General features: G+C 43.0%; 1 protein-coding gene across 3 annotated transcripts in view; it reads left to right on the top strand.

The window, feature by feature from the left end:
• ADAMTS17 (ADAM metallopeptidase with thrombospondin type 1 motif 17) overlaps nt 1–20,797 on the top strand; it is a 259,492-nt gene that overhangs the window by 87,586 nt on the left and 151,109 nt on the right. The window lies entirely within an intron of this gene.

Below are 20,797 nucleotides of genomic sequence, written 5' to 3'. Positions count from 1 at the left end.
GACCAATTCTGTTCTCATTTACACTTGTGTAACTCCATAGTAACTCTGTGGACTTTAAAATCAGTGGAATTACTCCATATTTATATTGGTGTAACTGAGAGCAGAATTTATCCCTTATATACATAGGGCAAGACTTTGAAAAATGGGTGTCTAAAGTTAGGCTTCCGGGTGCATATTTAGGCATCTAAACAATAGTCTGACTTTTCAAGGTTGCTAAGCACCCAGCAGTTCCTCAGTCCACTTACTTAGGTGCCTAAATATGGACTTAAAGGTAGGCATCCAAGAGCCTAGTTTTGAAAACGTTGGCTGTTGTGTCCAAGGACGGATCTGGGAATAGGACTCAGGACTTCCCAGACTGTGTTCTCGAGCGCTCTGCCTCGTGATGCTGATAGTCCTTTGTAGCATTTTTAACAAGGTCCAGGTTTACTCCTATAGAATAGTCTTCGTATAACATGTTGAGATGTAGGGCGGAAGATATGTATGAAAAGTAGAGTTGGGCCCAGCCAAATGCAGATCTAGATCCACAGTTTTCCAAAATATAGGAGTATTCAGATCTAGTTTTAATTGGTTCCAACAGGAGAGTCAGCTGTGAGGTTCACATCCAGATCCAAATTTCCATCAAAGTTCAGGTGTGTTTCAGTCCAGGTGGTGGTTACACCTTTCCGTGTTAACTTTTTTTGCAGTCATTTGGGCACTCAAGTTGACTATTCACTGCAGTCAAATTTCAGAATCAGATGTGAAATTGAATTTTAGATTTGAATAGGTAGGAGGTGCTTGCACACTTGTTCAGTTGGGACAGAAATAATATTTGATTTATCAGATCAGTCACAACTGACACACCTTGAACGCTGACTCTGGGATAGTCGTAAGGAACTTGATCAATTCATAGTTAAACCAAGATTTGCAAAACATAATCTGTCAGATACTTTCAACTAGCAAAATCCCAAGCTGCTTGTGGTGTTCCATGTGCAGGATAAGAGGCGAACGTCACTGGATAAGTCCTTTGTATGAGCTATTCATTCAGCTCTTCCCTTTGATAATGGAATTGTAATTTGTTCAGATTTCCACACTCTCAGTTTAAACTGGGTTTAACCCAAAGCAGGTTATCAACATTCACTGCCTACCAAATTAAGGTTCACTTGAATGCGTGTGGGCTGTGAACCTTTTCTTCCCTTCCATTAAAATCAAAATGATTGCATTGAGTCTGTTACCCTGTATAGTGTTTAGGATCAAACATTTCTGCAGCTAGCCGCTCTCCTAAATGGCAGGAGTGTCTTGATCAAATCCCACTATTGTGTCCTTTAGGAAGAATCTGTTCAGAAATTCTTGACCGAATGCTTATAGCCTCCAACTTTTTATGTTCCTGTTGAATATTCATTACCTGCAATAACAGATATTTGGTAGCTAAGCTAAAGCCAGTAAATCCCGTTAAGATTCTGGCCAATCCTGTTCTACTGTATATAATTGTTTAATGGAATTGTGTGGACAATGACAAGAATAAATGAACCTCTTATTCACCCTCCAAAGGCACCTGAGCCAAACCGAGGGTAGTTTTAGCTGGAGAAATAAAGAACATTAGGTTTTTCTTTTATTTAAACCACATGCCAAGCTGTTAAACTGGGTTGAAGCCTGATAATGTTACCCACCAGGTTAATTTCTTAAGGGAAATTCAGCACTCATTTTGCAATGGGTCACGACCAGAAGGAGAGGATACTAGGACTGTAGGAAGTCCGGCTATGTGAAAAGGGAAGCAAATGGCCCACCCCTTGTATTTACCAAGGTTCCTACTAATAATGCCTTGTAAAAAATTATTCCATGTAAATACATGGTGTGACGATTCATATATGTATGTATATCAAATTACTAAGCCCATTTTGTTTTGTGAGCACCATTTTGGCTGTAACACTGTACGGTCTCTTCCCTGTGATCTTTTTGCCTTCATCTTGTACTGCAATTCCAACAGAGGGTGAACAATGCAAAGCGATCAAAGGTCGTTAACTTGGAGGGTCTCCTATTCAAATGCAAGCATCCTTGGACAGTGAGATTCCTTTCCGGTGAGCCAGTAACCAACCAACAAATCACCTGAGAGCGGACCTTGATCTCTTATTGGGGGAGGCTTTGAGGCTGACCAGAAGCATCACCTGACACAAGGGATTGCAACTTTATAAAAGGAGGATTCTCTCACCAGCCATGTTGGAGAGAAAAGGGACCAGAAACAGGCAAGACAGACAAGGGGGAGAAGGTAGAGAGGAGGGTTTTAGGACCCTGAAGAGACATTATTTAGTCTGCAGAAGAGGAGAATGACGGGGGATTTGATAGCTGCTTTCAACTACTTAAAGGGGGTTCCAAAGAGGATGGATCTAGACTGTTCTCAGTGGTAGCTGATGACAGAACAAGGAGTAATGGTTTCAAGTTGCAGTGCGGGGGAGGTTTATGTTGGATATTAGGAAAAACTTTTTCACTAGGAGGGTGGTGAAGCACTGGAATGGGTTATCTAGAGAGGTGGTGGAATCTCCTTCCTTTGAAGTTGACAAAGTCCTGGCTGGAATGATTTAGTTGGGATTGGTCCTGCTTTGAGCAGGGGATTGGACTAGATGACCTCCTGAGGTCCCTTCCAACCCTGATATTCTATGATTCTGTGACACTGTTCACATCCCAAAGGGGTTTGGGTGCATGGTTTTGTTGTTTTTCAGTAGCTCTGGTATCGCCTGTGTTGTCTCAGAGTAAAGTGTAGGTACACTAGAACCTCAGAATTATGAACGCCAGAGTTACAAACTGACCAGTCAGTCACACATCTCATTTGGAACCGGAAGTACACAATCAGGCAGCATCAAAGAGAAAAAAGAGGAAAAAAAGGCAAATACAGTACCATACTGTGTTTAAATGTAAACTACTAAAAAAAAAGGGAAAGTTTAACCAAAAAAAAAAAAAAAGATTTGACCAGGTAAGGAAACTTTCTGTGCTTGTTTCATTTAAATTAAGATGGTTAAAAGCAGCATTTTCCTTCTGCGTAGTAAAGTTCCAAGCTGTATGAAGTCCATGTTCGGTTGTAAACTTTTGAAGAAACAACTGTCACGTTTTGTTCAGCATTACGAACAACCTCCATTTCCGAGGTGTTTGTAACTCTGAGGTTCTACTGTATGTGCTGTGTTCCTTGCTGACGCTGTTGCTTGTCCTCAAAGAGTTAAACTGTAAACTGGAGTGCCCACAATGGGGGAGCTCGTGGAAAAGGTTGCTTAAGGAGACTTGGGCCCCGGGCTGTTTAGCACTGCTCTTTTTACTATTTTCAAGGCTTTTTGCAAGGAAAAACTCTGGAAAGTTTATTCTTTTGTTTTTAAATAAAAGCTGAGATTCTCCTTTCTGTTCCTTAGTCCCCCCCTGCAAATTGGGTGGGCTGCAGCCATGTTCTTTCCAGGCCAGTGCTGTCACCAACGCTGCTCCCTGTAGCAGCCTGAGGCTTCCTGGCGGGAATGTGGGGATGTCTCCTAGTCAAGCATTAGCTGAGCCCAGCACTGCCTCGGTTGTGAGGTGACAGCCTGAGGTGGTCTGGCTGGAGGCCATAAAGTGTCAAACGCCCTTGAGAAAATGAAGAGAAATCAACAGCGGTAGGCCGAATGCAGTCTGTTGCCAGCAGAGCGGACACCACCTGGTCTCGGACTCAAAGCTGAAACAGATGAGGGTGAAAACAAGCAAGAGGTAAAAAGCCGACGTAGGCCAAACCAAACAGCATTTTATTAGGAACCATCATGCATGTGGAGCTGGGGGAGAGAGCATGTAAGGCATGGCAGGTCTCTGTCACGGAGTCAATGTGATTATTGCTTTAGAAACTCCTGCTAGTTCATGTCGCCTGGTTAAATGCAGTTGTCTGTTGGGTACTTGTAAGTATAGTCTGTATAGTGAGTATCAAGAGGCAGGCATTCTTTCAAGGGTGCTGTGTTCATAGAGGGTCTTCAGTGAATGTTCCATCTGTAGGCTGGTGTGTAAGCTGATAGACTTGTAAAGTAAAATATTGGCCCAATACGTCTAGCACAGCATCCAGCAGGAAGATCTTGTCATGAAAATGGCCATATAAAAACAGGAGTTGGCAAGGATGTCAAAACACTTGCAGGCCTGGAGGGGAGAAGTGGGAGGGAGGACTTGTCGTGAGCAACTCCAAGATCTGTACAGTATTAAATCCCAAAGCAGCTTGTATTTGCACATCTGAGGCAATACGATGTAGGCATACAAGCAAACTTCCCAATCCCCAGAACGGGAAGTCGAAAAAGCAATTACGCAGATGTGTGAAGTATGGAGATTTGCCTGTAATACATATTACAAATTAAAAATTTAATATGGAACCTGGGGACAGGCCAGAGTAAATAGGAGCCAGATTGGAATGTTCAGGTATCTCTGCCGGAGTGGACAATAGGCTGGTGTGAGGCCATGTATTTTTCCTTAAATGTAGTGGTTTTGTGACTCCAATCAGCACTGAGCGGTTGCTTTTGCAGCCAGCCAAAGAACCGTGTAGAGCAGCAAGAGCATTTCCGGAAATGTCGTCACGATGATTTTGGAACCTTTGCTGCTAATCCTCTGAGATTTATCCTAAGATTATGAAATTTAGGATGCGGGACATTGGAAGCTGGGAAGGCTTTTCTTGAATTTAAAAAAAAAAAATCCCTTCCTCATTCTCTGCCGCAGCACAGTTACAGCCTGACCTAAAATACACCAGCTCTCCTGACTTAGGCAGGGAGTATCATTTTATATTCAAGCACTGTTCCACCATCCCGGCTGACTTTAAACATTAACCCCTTTATTTAGAACAGCTCCACCCTGGGCTTGTTTTCCTTTCATTACCTTCCCTTACTCTTCTGACTCTCTTCATTGTAATGATAGCCGAAGCAGAGCTTCCTTCATGCATTCCTATAGAGCTGACTTCGAAAAGCACAAGCAAGGCGCTGGCCTACCAGCGGAGCCCCAAAGCATTTTATGGTGCTGACAGCGAGATCAATCCAGGGAAAGAAAGACAGGCCTTGCAAATGTTCTCGTTAAAATTCAGTGGCGGCATGAGTTAGTCCCACAGCCATCAGGCAAAGACCTCAGCACTGACGTGAATTTATGTGGAATGATTCTTCCATAGTGATCCCATTGTTAGTGTAAAAGTACGTGAATTAATTTGCAGAAAGCAATCAATTAGCTGATTTAGTTATCATTACAGACCAAAAAACAACATCAAAACAACATTAGTAAGGTTGCAAAGTCAAGCAATCAAAAGATAGGTCATGCCAGTCCCAAGGTTGCCCGTGCTACCTTAATTCTTCCTTCTTAGGCATCTGTGCTGTGCACTGAACGAGGCAGGGGTTGTGTGGGAAAGATAGTGGGTGTGAACACGTAATTAAAGACGATCATCCTGCATTCACAGAAGGCGGCACAGGCAACCGTAAATATGCATTTCCTGTCTTTCGAGTGCTTGACTTCATAGCCTTAATATTCGTGAGTCCTAATTTTGGAAAAATGCAGAGAGATATAAAAAGTAGACAAATAGGGTTGCCGAAGGTGGCATCACTGGTGCAGCAAAGGGGTCGAGGCTGATGTGAAAAGAGATGCGTTTGGGTAAGCAGAGAAGGGCAGACTTATGCAGGAGCCAGTGGAGGGATTCAGTACAGGAGGGGTGTGACATAGTCAAGTTACCATCCAAGTAGAGAGGACTAGGACAATGGAGTAGGGTCCAGGAGGCCTTCTCTCTCTCTCTCTCTCTCTCTCTCTCTCTCTCTCTCTGATTAAGGATGGTATGTCCGAAAGGTTAGAACATAGGTCAGGGAGCCAGAGCATCTGGTTTCTACTCTCAGCTCTGCCATGCACTTGTGTGACACCCTGGCCACGTTTCATCTCTCCACCTCAGCTTCCTCATCTGTAAAATGGAGCACATCATCCACTGACTCCCAATTCCCTTACGATGCCAACTGAAGGCCCTGGGCCTGGTTTTCAAAGGCATCAACAAATCAGGTCCCATTGGCAACCATTTGCCTCCATTGCTGACCCACCAAGACAGCTGTATCTTTGTAGGCTAATACAATTAACAAAGCTCAGGTCAGTGCTTGTGAGGAGTGGAAATATAACATTGTTGGTTGAAGGGTTCATCTGTGGAACTAAAGTACAAGAGGAGATTAGACTGTTCCAAAGTCTAAGTGGACTCATTTCAGAGCATTCTGCAAAACCAGACTGTTTGGTAAAGCTTTGTCTCTGCAACCATCTCCTGAAAGAAATAGAGAGAGCCCATGACGCAGGGGAAAAAAATACAGCAGTACTTCTTAGGACCTGAGAATAGTAGGTGAAACCTATCTGGGACATGAGCGTTGAGATCCTGTTTACATGTGCAGTGCTTAAGTACTGTAGGCATGGGCATTATAGAAAATCCTATGGTAGAATAACACCTGCCTGATGATTCTGGCTGGGGCTCCCTTTATTCATGTTTGTAGAGTGCTCTGAGACCCTTGGGTGAAATGTGCTATTGAAGCGCAAATTACTCTTTTAATCCTTTCCTCATTCTGATTTTGATGCCTAGAAAAATCCAGTCTCCTTTTAAACACAGTTAATTAAAAAGAGTTTGCAAATTCGATAGTGATTGGAATTTGCGGTTTAAGCCAAATACATGCACAGCGTGCGGTTAGAAATGGAAATAATAATCATGAAAAGAAAATCTGGAGGTAAAGTAAGGGCATTCGTCTCCCAGCTGGGTCTGCAGGAGTGAGTCATAGCTCCAGGTGACTCTGATGGGGCATTTGGCTGTGTGGGGATGGTCTCGGCCTCTGTGGTTGCATTTCAGCAGTGCTAACAGTTATAAGAAGCGCTGGTGGGTATTTGTGTATGTCTTCAAAACAGAATGTCATAACAACACTTCCATCTGAGGACCTCCTGTGAGGCAGGGAAGTATTATGGTCTCAGGGGGCACTGAAGCAGAGAAAAGAATTAAGTAACTTGTCTTAGGTCGCATATGAGACAGGAGATGAGCTGGAGTTAGAACCCAGCTCTCCTCACTGTCATGAGTTTTAACTACTAGACCATGCTCCTTCCAGTATGTACATTATGCATGTATGTTTTATGAAGTTATGTAGGAGGAAATAATGACAGGTGAACTTCAAAAAGCCCCAATGATCAGATAAGCACCCAAACTTGTTGTACTTTCTTCAGACCTGCTGGAGCCTCTCAAACTGTCCAGTAAATCACATGAGAACGTGAGATGTTCTCCTGTCAATGCCACGAGAGGCACGTTTTCTCTCTGGTATCAGTGAAAGTGCAGGAAATCACAGAAATTCAAGAGGCTGGGAAGAAAAAGTGAGATCCGTGTTTTTCAATCTTTATTAAAGATTTGGGCAGAAGTTTGGCTCAGTCCCATTCCTGCTAAGAAACTGGATCCTGGTTACTAAGTAGATTAAAATGGTCCCTCCCGTATAATTTTGAGGGGATATTTAAGAGATTTTGACCATCGATTTATATTGAGTTGAGAAGTTGTTGTCACGAGGTTACATGTTCATGGCCAGAGGCGGCGAACTATCAGCATATAGGCTGTGCCTGAAAAGCTTCAGGGCTCACTGTGAGATGTATTTGTTTGCTCCCACTTTTGACTGAACTTCAGGAGAATCAGAGATGTCCCATGATGTAAATCTGTGGACACAGATGGAAAACTTCCCAAGGAGACCAGGAAGGTTCAATTCCAGCAGTTCAGTCTGGTGCTAGGGAGAGGGGCTGGCCATGAAGGTAGGAGTTGGATCCAGACTTCATGGACGTTATGGAGGCTACAAGTTGTGATTTTGGTTCAGGCCAATCTCCGGTAATAGAGCATGGTCGAGGAGGGTTGTTAGCAAGCAAGGTGTCTTGTGATGCATTTTTTTGTTTTGTAGTTGACAATGTAGACCCTGATCTCATTTTGCAGTACTTACAGTGCAAACCCTTCGGAGTGAACCTGGGTAGCACATAGCTCCAGACACATTGTTCATTCCCCACACCCTTTCTTCCAAACCCCCATACACCACTGTATGACGAATGAGACATAAGATCATGCTTAAAGCTAAGCATGTGCTTAAATGTTTTGCAGAAACAAGGCCTTAGACTAATGGCTAATGCTGTGGTACCTGCAATCTGTGCTCTTAGGGGGGTCCAAACCTGCTTCCAATGATCTCAAGCATTGTAGGACTGGACCTAAAGTTGGTTGGAAATGCTGGCAGCAGACAATACCCACCCCAGAGCTGCTCATTTTATTTTCTGACATGTCTGTTGTAAATCTATTGTGGAATGTTTCTCTTTGTTTCAGTTATTCATTATTCAGCCATGGATAATTGCAAGCATGTTTTCACAGTTAAGTTGCCCTTTCAGTTCAGCTCCAAAACAGTCAAAACGAAACACTGGCTATTTCATCATATATCTTTGTACGTCTGAGTCATGCTGAACAGGGTTTAATCAGCTGTGAAATAACCAGTTCTGGTGGAAAAGAGGGGCTAGCTTTAGCCTGAAAAAGTCAGCCGTGTATGTTACTCTCACTGAGGGATCTATAGTATAATTGTGTTAGAATTGTTGATATACCTAAGTGGTAGCTTGGTAAAGAAGAGGACATTAAAGTGGCTTTCTCAGAAGCATAACGGCACCTGTTTCAGTAACAGGGAATCAGCAACTAGTGATGAAGTTGAATGTGTGGCTGAAAAGAATACTGGAGATTCTGCTAAACAAAGAGGATGTGACTAGAGTTGATCAGGTCAGGGCAGTGATCATCGAACTTTGAAAGGAGAAAGGTTGTCTTGGTGGGGCAAGGCCACCATGGGTAATTATTTAGGGTCACACACATGCTAGGACCATGGGGTACCTCAGTGAAATTAAAGCAGTTGTTTGGGCTTTACATCTTCAAAGAGCTATGGATGTTAACTCCAGGGGACTCTCTAAAGTATAAAACACCGGTTACAGCAGAAGGCAGGAAAAAATGAGAGACGAGAGAAACAGAACAAAAAGAGGGAAAAGGAAGTTCACATTGAATAAAAGAGTCTGACACTAGCAAAAAAAGTGAGCCTTAGCTCCTGCTCCCAATCTTCTGAGCCGTCCAGCCAGTGGCAAAGTCATTGGTCAACGGAGAGCTCTACAAATAAGATGGAAGATGAAGACTTGGCCACTTCGCACAAGCCTCTCTGTTTGGACCCGTTTATTCCATAGGTCATTTTATTTTTGAGTCAGCAAATATTCCTCCCTTGAGCATCTTATGCTCAAATAAATTGGTTAGTCTCTAAGGTGCCACAAGTGCTCCTTTTCTTTTTGCGAATACAGACTAACACGGCTGCTACTCTGAAACCTGTCATTTTGAGCTTTGAATTCCTTTGTGTGAGATTCCCCCCGACCGCCATCATGGTTTGTTAATATTGTTAAAACCTTTTTTTTCTTTTCTTTTTTGGCTGCTTCATAATTTAAAGGACTTCCTGACCCTCATCCCCAGGCTCTATGCATGGAGTAACAAGGTATTTTCCAGTGAAGAAATTGAACTGACTATTTTTGGTATTCCATCTTGGCAGTCAAATACTCGTTCTCTTCCCCCCACCCCGCAGAGTCTCTATTTTTATTTAGTTACAGTATTTTCCCAGGATATAACCTCACTGAAATGGGGGGAAGAATATCCATTTTGCATTGCATTCTTGACTCCGTGGTAAGCATTTCCACAGTTCTGCTCAGGGCGTTTCCTTAAGCATGTCTGCGAAGTTCCTAGTGAAATGACATTCTGTCCTGGTCCCAGCAACTTCTTTATTTTAAGCAGCTTATACAGCTATGCTTCAAGACAGTAGAGTTGCACTGAATAGGCACACAGCAGTCAGTCATTTAGAGACACCCAGCCAAGAAAATATTAGTTTAATCAACAGCTTTGTGACTTTGCCAACTCTCTCTCTCTTTTTTGAAGACTTATTCTGCTGAGTAAGCCAAGGATATGTTAAATAGCTGGCCTGTAATGAGTTGGCAAAGCTTGTATCTGCTTCCTGCTGTGAGGGCTCTGGTTTCATACACCATTGGCTTTGCTGGTAATGGCCATGTACACCCAATGACACACAACCCTAGGCGCTCTACGAACACTAATTATGCAGCCTCCACGGTACACCACTGACACAGGAAATATTAGGTTTGCTAGCACCATATATCAAGTAAGCATTTGTTTTTGTACAGGGGTAACAGTCTAGCTGATGTATTTACTTTTCCCCTAACAGTTGGGTTCTGTTATAGACCAGGCTGCATGCATGGCCAACTGAGTTTTTCTGGTACCAGTTTAAATTATAGATGTGCCCAGAAGTGTGGTAATCTGTCTGATGAGCAAGCTCACGCTTCTGTTTCTTTTAAAGCCTGCCTGAGGTTCATAAATCTGTGACACGAGCTTAATCCAAAGTCCCATCCTGCTTGAAGGAAGCTCTATCCGGTAACAGGGTGGCAGACGGTCTAGTGTAAAGAAGTTAACTTCTATAAGCGTGGTTCCACTTACTGTCCTGTGATAAGAGGCTGCATTTTGGCAGGGGAAGAAGCAGGGCTGTGCTGCATTTATCCTTCCACTCTTTGACCAAACGCTATACGTGCAGATAGAATTCAGCAAAGAGGGGTTTACTTGATGGTTAAAAACATTTTCTTTGTCCTCATTGTACCTTACCCTCCTTCAGAATCTGACCCTACATCTGAGCTGGAACTGGGAAATTGGATTCGATTCGGGAACAAAACCATAGGAGTGGGTTTGTCAATGGAGTTTGAGTCCCTGCTTCCAAGGGAAAAAAATTGAATCCAAGGCTCTGGTTTTGGTCCATCATTAGTTAAAATGAAGAAATTGCTGACCATCATCACCTGTCCTCACTGCCCCTTTCGTATCTGCAGAATCCTCCCCTCCTTCCAGGTTAACAAATACAGAAATCGATGTAGTCAGCATATTTGGGCCTCCCCTCCCTGCTCCAGAAACTCACCGTAGGTCCTGATTTCACCCACATTCCCTCTTTAAAAATGTCAAATACCCAACCTCTCATATTATTTTTTTCCCCCAAGCCAGCTGCCACTGATTTCAGCTCCAGCTTCTACGGACCCCTAGACTGTTTTTCAGCAGCAGCCTCTCTGCTAGATGCATGCTTATACAGACGAGATTGTCTCCAGTGAACAGCAACTACCTGTCAGCCCCGACTTACTTCCTGTGTGCTGTGATTTGCCAGATTCACTCCAGGATTAGTTGATGAAAGTGCAGGTTTTGTAAGCTATTGTTTTTGATGTTCATATGAATTATAGATGTTACAATTGGAAAAGACCCCTGGGTTGGATTGTTCCCCGCAGAAAGCTCTCCAGTCTAATTTAGGCTTGTGCCTTTAAAAGTGCATGGTTGGAAAATGAGTTTTTCTATACAAAACACAAGTACTTTAAATAGACAAATTGAGCTCAGATTTACACTCCCCACACTCCCTTAGCTTCAGTGGAGCTGCCTGGTGTGTAAGTTGGGGCAGGTTTGAACACACAAGACAAAATTCATCCCTGTTGTTAACTCCGTTGTGATCATCAGGGATGGATTTGACCTGTACAGAAAATCACCCCAATTTGGTGTCTTAAAAATATACATGGAGAGTCTAATTTTCAAATATAAGCACCTTAAGATGCTGTTCATATCCTGCTTGGATACTTAAATCAGTACATAGCTCATAAATTCCCATTTGCTGTTTTTTGAGCACCCATGGTCAAGACTGGGCATCAGAAGCTATATTATACCTCTCTCTCATGTTTTCGTTCTCTTTCTTTCACAGTCACTCACTCAAGGGTAAATTCTCAAAAATGCTTTTGGAGGTGCATTTTTTACCTGCAAAATTTTACCTCTATTTTTACACCCACAAAATGAATTGCAGATACACATCTGATTCCCTGCTCCTCTAACGCCACATAGGCCCCCTTAAGTCAAACACGCATGCAAATTTGGCAGGTGCAAATTGCCCCCACCAAAGGAAGACCGCCTTTTTGAAAATATGGCAATATATGCTGCTGTTTGTGCAGAAATTCACCTCAGCTGCCACAGATGAACATGCCCTTCAGCAGGTCCTGAAATTAGGGCTGGCAAGCGATTAAAAAAATTAAACATGATTAATTGCACTGTTAAACAATAATAGAATACTGTTTGTTTAAATATTTTTGAATGTTTTCTACATTTTCAAAAATATTGATTTCAGTTACAACACAGAACACGAAGTGTAAAGTGCTCACTTTATATTTTTTTATTTCAAATATTTGCTATAAAGAAACAAAGGGGAAATAGTATTTTTCAATTCACCTCATACAAGTACTGTAATACAGTCTCTTTACCGTGAAATGTAGAATTATGTAAAGAAACAAACAAACCTGTATTCAAAAACAAAACCAATGTAAAACTTCAGAGCCTACACGTCCATTCAGTCCTACTTCTTGTTCAGCCAGTTGCTCAGACAAACAAATTTGTTTACATTTGCAGGAGATAATGCTGCCTGCTTCTTGTTTACAATGTCACCTGAAAGTGAGAACAGACGTTTGCATAGCACTGTTGTAGCCGGCGTCGCAAGATATTTACGTGCGAGATGCGCTAAAGATTCATTTGTCCCTTCATGCTTCAACCACCATTCTAGAGGACATGAGTCCATGCTAACGAGGGGTTCCGCTCAATAGCGATCCAAAGCAGTGCAGGCCGACACATGTTCTCTTCCATCATCTAAGTCAAATGCCACCAGCAGAAAGTTGATTTTCTTTTTTGGTAGTTCAGGTTCTTCAGTTTCTGAATTGGAGTATTGCTCTTTTAAGACTTCTGAAAGCATGCTCCACACCTTGTCCCTCTCAGATTTTGGAAGGCACTTCAGATTCTTAAACCTTGGGTCGAGTGCTGTAGAAATCTCACATTGGTACCTTCTTTGCATTTTGTCAAATCTGCAGTGAAAGGGTTCTTGAAACGAACAACATGTGCTGGGTCATCATCCAAGACTGCTAGAACATGAAATATATGGCAGAATGCGGATAAAACAGAGCAGGACACATACCATTCTCCCCCAAGGAGTTCAGTCACAAATTTAATTAATGCACTATTTTTTTTAAGTGTCATGAGCATGGAAGCATGTCCTCTGGAATGGTGGCCGAAGCATGAAGGAGCATACGACTGTTTAGCATATCTGGCAAGTAAATACCTTGCAATGCCAGCTACAAAAGTGCCATGCAAACGCCCGTTCTCACTTTCAGGTGACGTAAATAAGAAGCCGGCAGCATTATCTCCCATAAATGTAAACAAACTTCTTTGTCTTAGTGATTGGCTGAACAAGAAGTAGGACTGAGTGGACTTGTGGGTTCTAACGTTTTACATTGATTTGTTTTGAGTGCAGTTAAGTAACAAAAAAAATCTACATTTGTAAGTTGCACTTTCACGATAAAGAGATGGCATTACGGTATTGTATGAGGTGAATTTCTTTTGTTTCTCATTTTTACAGTGCAAATATTTGTAATAAAAATGTGTACAGTCTGTACAGAGTGTACAGTGCTCACTTTATATTATTTTTGTCATTGAAATGAATATATTTGAAAATGTAGGAAAACATCCAAAATATTTAATAAATTTCATTTGGTATTCTGTTGTTTAACAGTGCGATTAAAACTGTGATTAATTGTGATTAATTTTTGAGTTAATCGCGTGAGTTAACTGCGAGTAATCGACAGCCCTACCTGAAATCCTTACTCTGTTTACTGAAGCAGCCTTACTCCACTTTGTTTTGCAACACACATTACTGCATGCAGTAAATGTGAATATCTTGATCAGAAACACATTCACCATTTATTGAAAAACACACCTGTACCATTTCCAGAAAGCTGTCATCAGCTAAATGACATGCAAACCTCACTCCTCAGCTGAAGGCCCTCTAAGAGGTATCTGGTTCTGAAGATAACAGACCTTTTTTGTTTCACTGTAATTTGTCTTCATAGTAAGATGTTCAAGCCAAAGGTTTTTTTGAAGCAGAGGTATCTTTTTTCAAGTTGCTTATTACTTTTTTCATATAGAATTTCTAGACAATATTAAAAGCAAATTTGGAATCATTAGCTCTGAGGTTTATAGGCAAACAGACACCCCCCCCACCCGAAGAATTCCATTTGTGGATTGGTCTGAACACATCATTTCCAAATTGCTTTGATACCAAGCCATAGTCTGCAGTGTTTCTGTTTGATATCAAGTCTCTCCATGCAGAACAAGCAAAGGAGACTGGGTGATGACTCTGTGCGCTGAGTTTTTAAATAGTTTCTGAGCAGCCAAAGCCGAATGACTCCAGGATTATAAATTATTTTTCCCAGCTGCTCCAGTATGAACAGTCCCAAGAAAATAAGGAGCTGGGAGGCAGAAGGAGCAATTACTAGGTACAAAGTGCCCTTAAGGAGAAGGGAGTGAGACTGATCCACACAGAAAGTGACTGTGACGTGGATGTAATTGAAACTTTCACACTGTCCTTGCAGATATCTCCAGCTGAAGCAGTTTTGTTCCTGGAGACTGGGCCTGCAGTATGTTTGGTGGATTACAACTAGACTTAGCAGAATGTGGGAGCACACACCTGGCAGGCAAGCTCTTTTGGGTTGAAAAAAAATACATATTCTGCACGCTTGTAAGCAAAAAAAAAAAAAAAAGGGTGGGGTGGGGGGAGAGACAGCTTGCTTAAGTTTGGTTTGGGCCAGCGCAATCAGCTTTCATCTTGGTGGGTCAGTGTAAGAAATGCATCCAGTGTGGCCATCCTCTTTCATTGTGCTGAGTCAGCAGCCCTTCGTGATTGACAGCCAGCCCTAGGCTTTGATAGGATTTGAATCAGGCGCTAGCAGAGAGAGACCCACGACTGGAAGAGCAGGGAGTATTTTTGGCAACTCTGTAGAGTGCCTACCAGGCCTGGCCCCAGTGAGTGCTATATCAGGCTTTTGCATCACAAGCTGTACATGCTGCCTTCCAGCTTCCATGGCAAAAGACCTCATTCTTTTGAAATGAAAAACATATAATGAAGGGCAGGATCTGTCATGCAGCTGAATAAACTACGGCTTTCCATGCTGCAGTTCACCATAGGCATGTGTGTGTTCTCACTCTGTTGCTGACTTCTTGGTTGTTTGAGTAGATAACCATATAAAATGTCTGGTTGCTTCATTATTGCAGAGTGACGTAAACTTAGTTAGGAAAACAAGCGTCAGTAGTCATGGCTCCCTTAGGATGGTGTCTCTCTTGATTAAAAAAACAACTAAAGCTCGACCACTTCTCTTGGAGACCTTGGTCGCAGATCCCATACATACAAAATGGCTCTTTGCTGCTAATTAATAAGGTTTAAATAGGTGTCCGTTCCCTCCAGGTTCCCCAAGGCACCTCCTGATGTGTTCCATTGATGAGGTACCTTTGATTTAAGTGCCTGTACTTAGGTGTAAGAAACAGGAGGTGAAAACCTTTTAATTAATTCAGTGGTCTTAACGGTTGCTTTTCTTGCAAGCAGGTTGCTCATGTTCTTCCATTACCTACATCCCAGCTCCACTAACTCCGTGTGCTCTCCCTAGATTTTTCCCCCTCTGCCCGACTCTCACTTGAACTCTCTTCTTACCACTCTAGCTGTTTCTACTTCTCATCAGTTACTTTGGGTACATCCTTTTCCTGAGCCACTAACTTGTTGTCCCCATCTTGCATTGCCTTTCCCAGCTCCCATGATTCTTCCAGGCCTAATGAGCTGCCCCTCGCCAGCACCTGCCTCTGCCATGTCTTTATTCTAACCCAGTTGGGAGTCTTGTAACTTGCCAGATTTCAGAATTTTATAGTGAAATGTTAAACATATTGAACCTGGTTCAGAAGTCAGCATTTTCCCTGTGACATAGCTTCAGTTTCAAACGCTAATAAAAATTCCTAATATTGAAATAGACTCAGGACTGGACTGCTCAGGGCTTGATAATGGGATGTAGAGTCTTCTGCTTCTAGATTGCTGGTTCAAATCCAGCTCAAGTCAGTACAGGTTGAGAATTGTTGCCATCTCTCCTCTGGTGATTAAATTGAGTGTGGTGATCCTGGCTCGGATCCCAGTGAACAGGCATGCACATCACAAAACCCATCACCACAACTGGCACCTTTATGGGCAAGAGAGAGGCCAAGGATTGATTGGGCCATGGAGACGGCTCTCCTTTCTTACCCTAGTGATGACCACTCCACGTTGAGAACCAGCGTGGGGGAAGCTTTGCCCTGCAATTGCTCAGGTTGTACGCTTCCTATAGATAAGTAGAGGGTTTCATTCCCGATGCTTTCCATCTGACACTGCTCCCCGCTTACCCCACTCACATGCTGAAATAGACATGGAGATACACAACAGCTCCCCCTGTGTGTTCTGTGGTTGCGTGTGGTGGTAAATCTCAGGTCCCCAGAGCATCAATGATTTGCAGCAATATAGTCCAACCAAGGATCCCACCACAAATCTCATGGGATAACCTGATGACTGCGGTTAACATCAGGTACTCATTGTGAGGTTACGGCCACCTGGGTCTTGGGGCTTTCTGGAGGCAGGGCTTGGAGATCCTCAGTTTTGTGCAACTTGCAGTACTGCACACAGCTCTTGGCTCTCTACTGTGGTCTTGAAGATAAAACCCTTGTGTTTATAAATGTAGGGAGACAAAATACACTTTCCGATCAGTCGAGAATCAGTGGCGGAGCCAGCTTTGCAACCGGGGGCAACGGTCATTGGGTGCTCCCCCACACCAGCCTGATGCTCCTGGAGCCCCTGCCTCCCCCACCCCATGAGCCGACCCCTCCCAGAACCCCAACCCTACCCTCTCTTCTTACCTGACCTTCCCTGGTGGCGAGCCCTCAGCCCTTAGGTGATGGGTCTGCTGCACTTCCCAGACCCAGCTGGTTCCTGGAGCTGAGAGGAGCTGCCACCGTGGTCTCGGCAGCTGCCTCCAGCAGTGGGAGCAAAAAGGGAAGCATATCACAGTCCGATTCCATTGTTAGCAGTTTGGGGACCTCTTAGGGCCCTGTTTTGTTGTCCTTTTTATCCAAGGAGAAATCTGAGGCTAATGTCCTTAGTGCAAAGAGTTAAGTGAGTATAAGGCAGAGATTTAATAAATGAATAGGAAGACAGCTGGCTAGCCTTGAGTGTTGCTTATTTTGAAACCTAACCAAGATCTAGCTGACCCTAATTTACTTGTGTACAAATGGAAGGGTTTGGTTTGCATGGAGACGAAATGAAGAAGCTCTGACTAGCAGCTAGTTGAGGCCCTTGTTTGAAGCTGACAGCGTGTGGAAGTTTCTGGTGTTTGCCCCAGCTAATTTTTCCAGCCTTCCCTTGGCCACGGCTTCCCACTTAGCCCCCAACCCCTTTCAAAAACTTGTACTTGCTGCAATACATTTCTATCAAACTTTCACCTCTCCTCCATGTCTCCACCCTTGCCATGTCAGAGAGGAATGAGTGGAAATAATCATAGGGAGTTCTCAAATAGCCTATTATCAACTGCAAAGTTACAGCTGTTCAAAAACATGTAAACCATCACTTACGTTAGTTCCTTCCACTGACCCCCGGCATTATTTTAAGTCTCAGATTCCATGCTTTTAATAGGAAACCTATTGAGAGCCAGAGTGGTTCTGGTGAGCACTTGTGTGCACTCTCTTAAGAACTTCAGGGTCTGATCCAAAGCCTTTTGAAGTCAGTGGGAGCCTTTCCACTGGCTTTCATGGGTTTTGGCTCAGGTTTTTAAAGAATAACAGGAATCTTTGGAAAATGTACCAGGGACAAACAAGATGTGCAGTTGAGCTCTATTAACTGTCTAGAGCAGAATGTCAACGAGCAACTCGAATAAAACAAGAGCATTCGTTTGGTATTGCTACAGGGAAAACAAACTCAAATTAATTACACTTAGAGAAATGTGGTTACATGATGAGTTGGTGGAAGAGGTGAGGAATAGAACTTTGGAGTCCTGCCTCCCACTCCCCTGCTCTGACCACTTGTATAACGCTTCACCATAGACTGTAGTGTATAGAATATGGTGTAGACTTTTGAGAGGTTTTGGTTTTGTAATAGGATGGAAAATTACATGTCTTTAATTCCCAGTTCCGATACTTTTAACGTTTGGTTCTGCCGAGCAAATGACTGTAAAATAGACAAGTTGAAGTTTTGTGATTCCCAATGAAGTTTGCTCAGTTATCATTTTTTATAACTGCCAGACCTGGGCTCTAAAGGTCAAGCTGCTTCTTTCTGGGCTCATGCATCCTCGCCAGCAATAGTTATTCTGTAGGCCAAACTCTGCTACCCGGTGCAACCCTATTGTCTTTAAATATTTTATTATTGGTGTCATAGAGTGCCTGGAGGCCCCGTTCAGAATCAGCACCCCATTGTGCTGCACTCTGAGCAAACTCAAGAGCTAGGACATGTATAACTGAAGGCCGAATTTCGCTCAGTATTTAGAACTTGGTTAAGCAACCATGTGCTGATGCATGATCCGGAGTCGAATCTAGCTCAGTCTCACGAAGCTGTGCTGGTTCTGCATTGTTAACAAGAGTAATATGTAGCAAATGTTTACTTTTGGTGATAAATTAGCTAGATGCGACTCTGAGTGTACACAAGGGGCAGAGCTGTTGAGTAATATGGTGCCATTTTAATAGTCACTTTTCATACTGAAACCACATTCATTCTCTGTTTTAAAGAGGTTTCTGTTCATTTAAAAGTAGAACCCCCTCTGCAAAATATTTCATTGGACCGATTAACTACTTTAATTCCCTGTGAAGTCTGAATGGCAGGTAAGATTAGTTGCTTACAAAGGAAATGCAAAATACTGAGTCAGCACTTGCACTGCTGATTAGTTATGAACACACAGCGCTTCCCCCTCTTCCCCCCCCCCCAATTTATTTCTATTAAAAAGAAAGGGAGCTAGTCATTAGTGAAAAGAACCAGCATGGCATTATATTTACTACGTGTTTAGGAATAGCTCTTCCCTTTGATGTACTTGAGAACGCTTGAACTTCAGAAAATAGTGTGTGAGCATGAGGGGTAGGCCTTAGTACTTTAGGTCATTTAATCCGTTCCTCAAGTGAGTCATTGTAAGGTAGAGTAGCTGCTGGGAAAAGTTTCCCAGTGCCAATTAAAACAGGCTCCAAAGGTGTCGTGGACTTGTATTCTCCTAGAAAACCAGCACTGAAAGGTTAGAAGCAGTTGCTTTTGGAGCCTTGAGGCCAGATCCCGAGCTGGTGTAAATCACCATAGCTCTACTGACTTCAATGGAGCTCCATCGATTTACCCCACCTGAGGATCTAACCCTTTATGCCTAGAACTTGCTAAACAGTTGCTGTTTAAAATCCAGGATTTCTTCATAAATATGTCAATTAAAAAAAATATGCAAAAAACCTCAAACTTTAAAGCGATCTTGGTTTTGACTCATTCTGTGTGGAGATTTTACATATACACTGCAGAACCGAAGCTGAAATTAATTAATTTTAGCCTTTACAATTCCCTTAGAGAAACTTCCCAAATGCAATCAGGTTTTTTTTAAATACGTTAATAATAAAACCAAAGACAGGAATGTCCTAATTAGTAATTGCTACTTGTGTTTTTTGCCAAAGAAAAGATCCCATTTTCAACATATGCTAAGAATAAATAAATAAAAATTAATGAGAAAACTAAAATATATCTTGGCTAAATGGCTTCAGGTGAAACCCAGTTCTTCACACATTGTAACAAAAAGCTGACCACATCCTGGCTTAGGCAAAGTGTTGTCGGGAAAAGAGGCTTTAGTAAACAAACGTGTCTGCCTTGACTGAAACAGCCTATTGGCTCCCAGGATATCAGTTTAAAGGATTGCTTATGCTGCCATATGTTTTCCTATTTCAGGGCCAGATTTTCACCTGTAAATGATGGTCCACACTGGAGAGTTTGAGGACGAGCCCGGTGCAGTGGGAGGCCCCAGGAGGGATTCTGGCCAGCTCAATCAGAATCCCTCACTGGGAGCTTCCAAGTATGCCACCTATTATAGAGTCGTGCTGTCTCCCTTCTCAAGGCACCCAGCCATTCTGCACAGTGCAGTGGTGGGCAGGGATTATCCCCACCCCCTTCTAGCTTGCTGGCCCCTACAGAGGCACTAGTAGGGAACAGTTCATGCTCTCACCCAGGCTTGGCCCAGACTCACTTGGCCCGGGCTCAAGTGCGGGGAAGGTCTCTCTCTCTCTCTCTCTCTCTCTCACAGACACAGAGTTCCTTATAGGTTGGGCACTATGGAGCCCTGGATTTGATTGTGCACAATATCCTGGGTTCAGTTGCATGAGAACAGATTAGAGAGGGACTGTTATCTCTCTGATACGCTGCCGAAACAGGCATTCCTCTCTCTCTGCGACCACGTTGCATGGTATATGCCACTCTAAATTCTCCTATTTTAGTCTTTATTTTTACTCATTAGAGTCTTCAGTTTGCTCGGCTCCCTCCAGAGCCCGCCATAGGCAGGTTCCTGGCCATTATAGTGTAATGACTGGCACAGCACAAGTGCGAGTTACAAACACGTCTTGCTCCCGCTTGTGTGCCGCAATATGTACAAACGTTGGTTTATGTTCCTGACCCACTACAATCTCCTTGCAGGAGAAGGGGCTTCCTTCCCCACCTCTCCTCATTCCCTTACTGTCTAACATCCCTCAGCTTTGAGCTCCTTGCCGTCTTTTTGAGCTGGTTGGACGTTTCCCAAGGGAACATTTTTCTGTCGGAAAATGCCAGTTTGTTGAAAGCTAAATGTTTCATTGGAAACATTTCAATTTCAATGAAATTTAATTAAAAAATCCCCAACTCTAAATGGAGCATTCCCATAA

This window comes from Natator depressus, chromosome 10 (genome assembly GCF_965152275.1).
Source record: "Natator depressus isolate rNatDep1 chromosome 10, rNatDep2.hap1, whole genome shotgun sequence".
NCBI classification, from domain to species: Eukaryota; Metazoa; Chordata; order Testudines; family Cheloniidae; genus Natator; species Natator depressus.
Note: the sequence above shows the minus strand (reverse complement) of the source record. Positions and strands in the feature narration are given on the sequence as shown.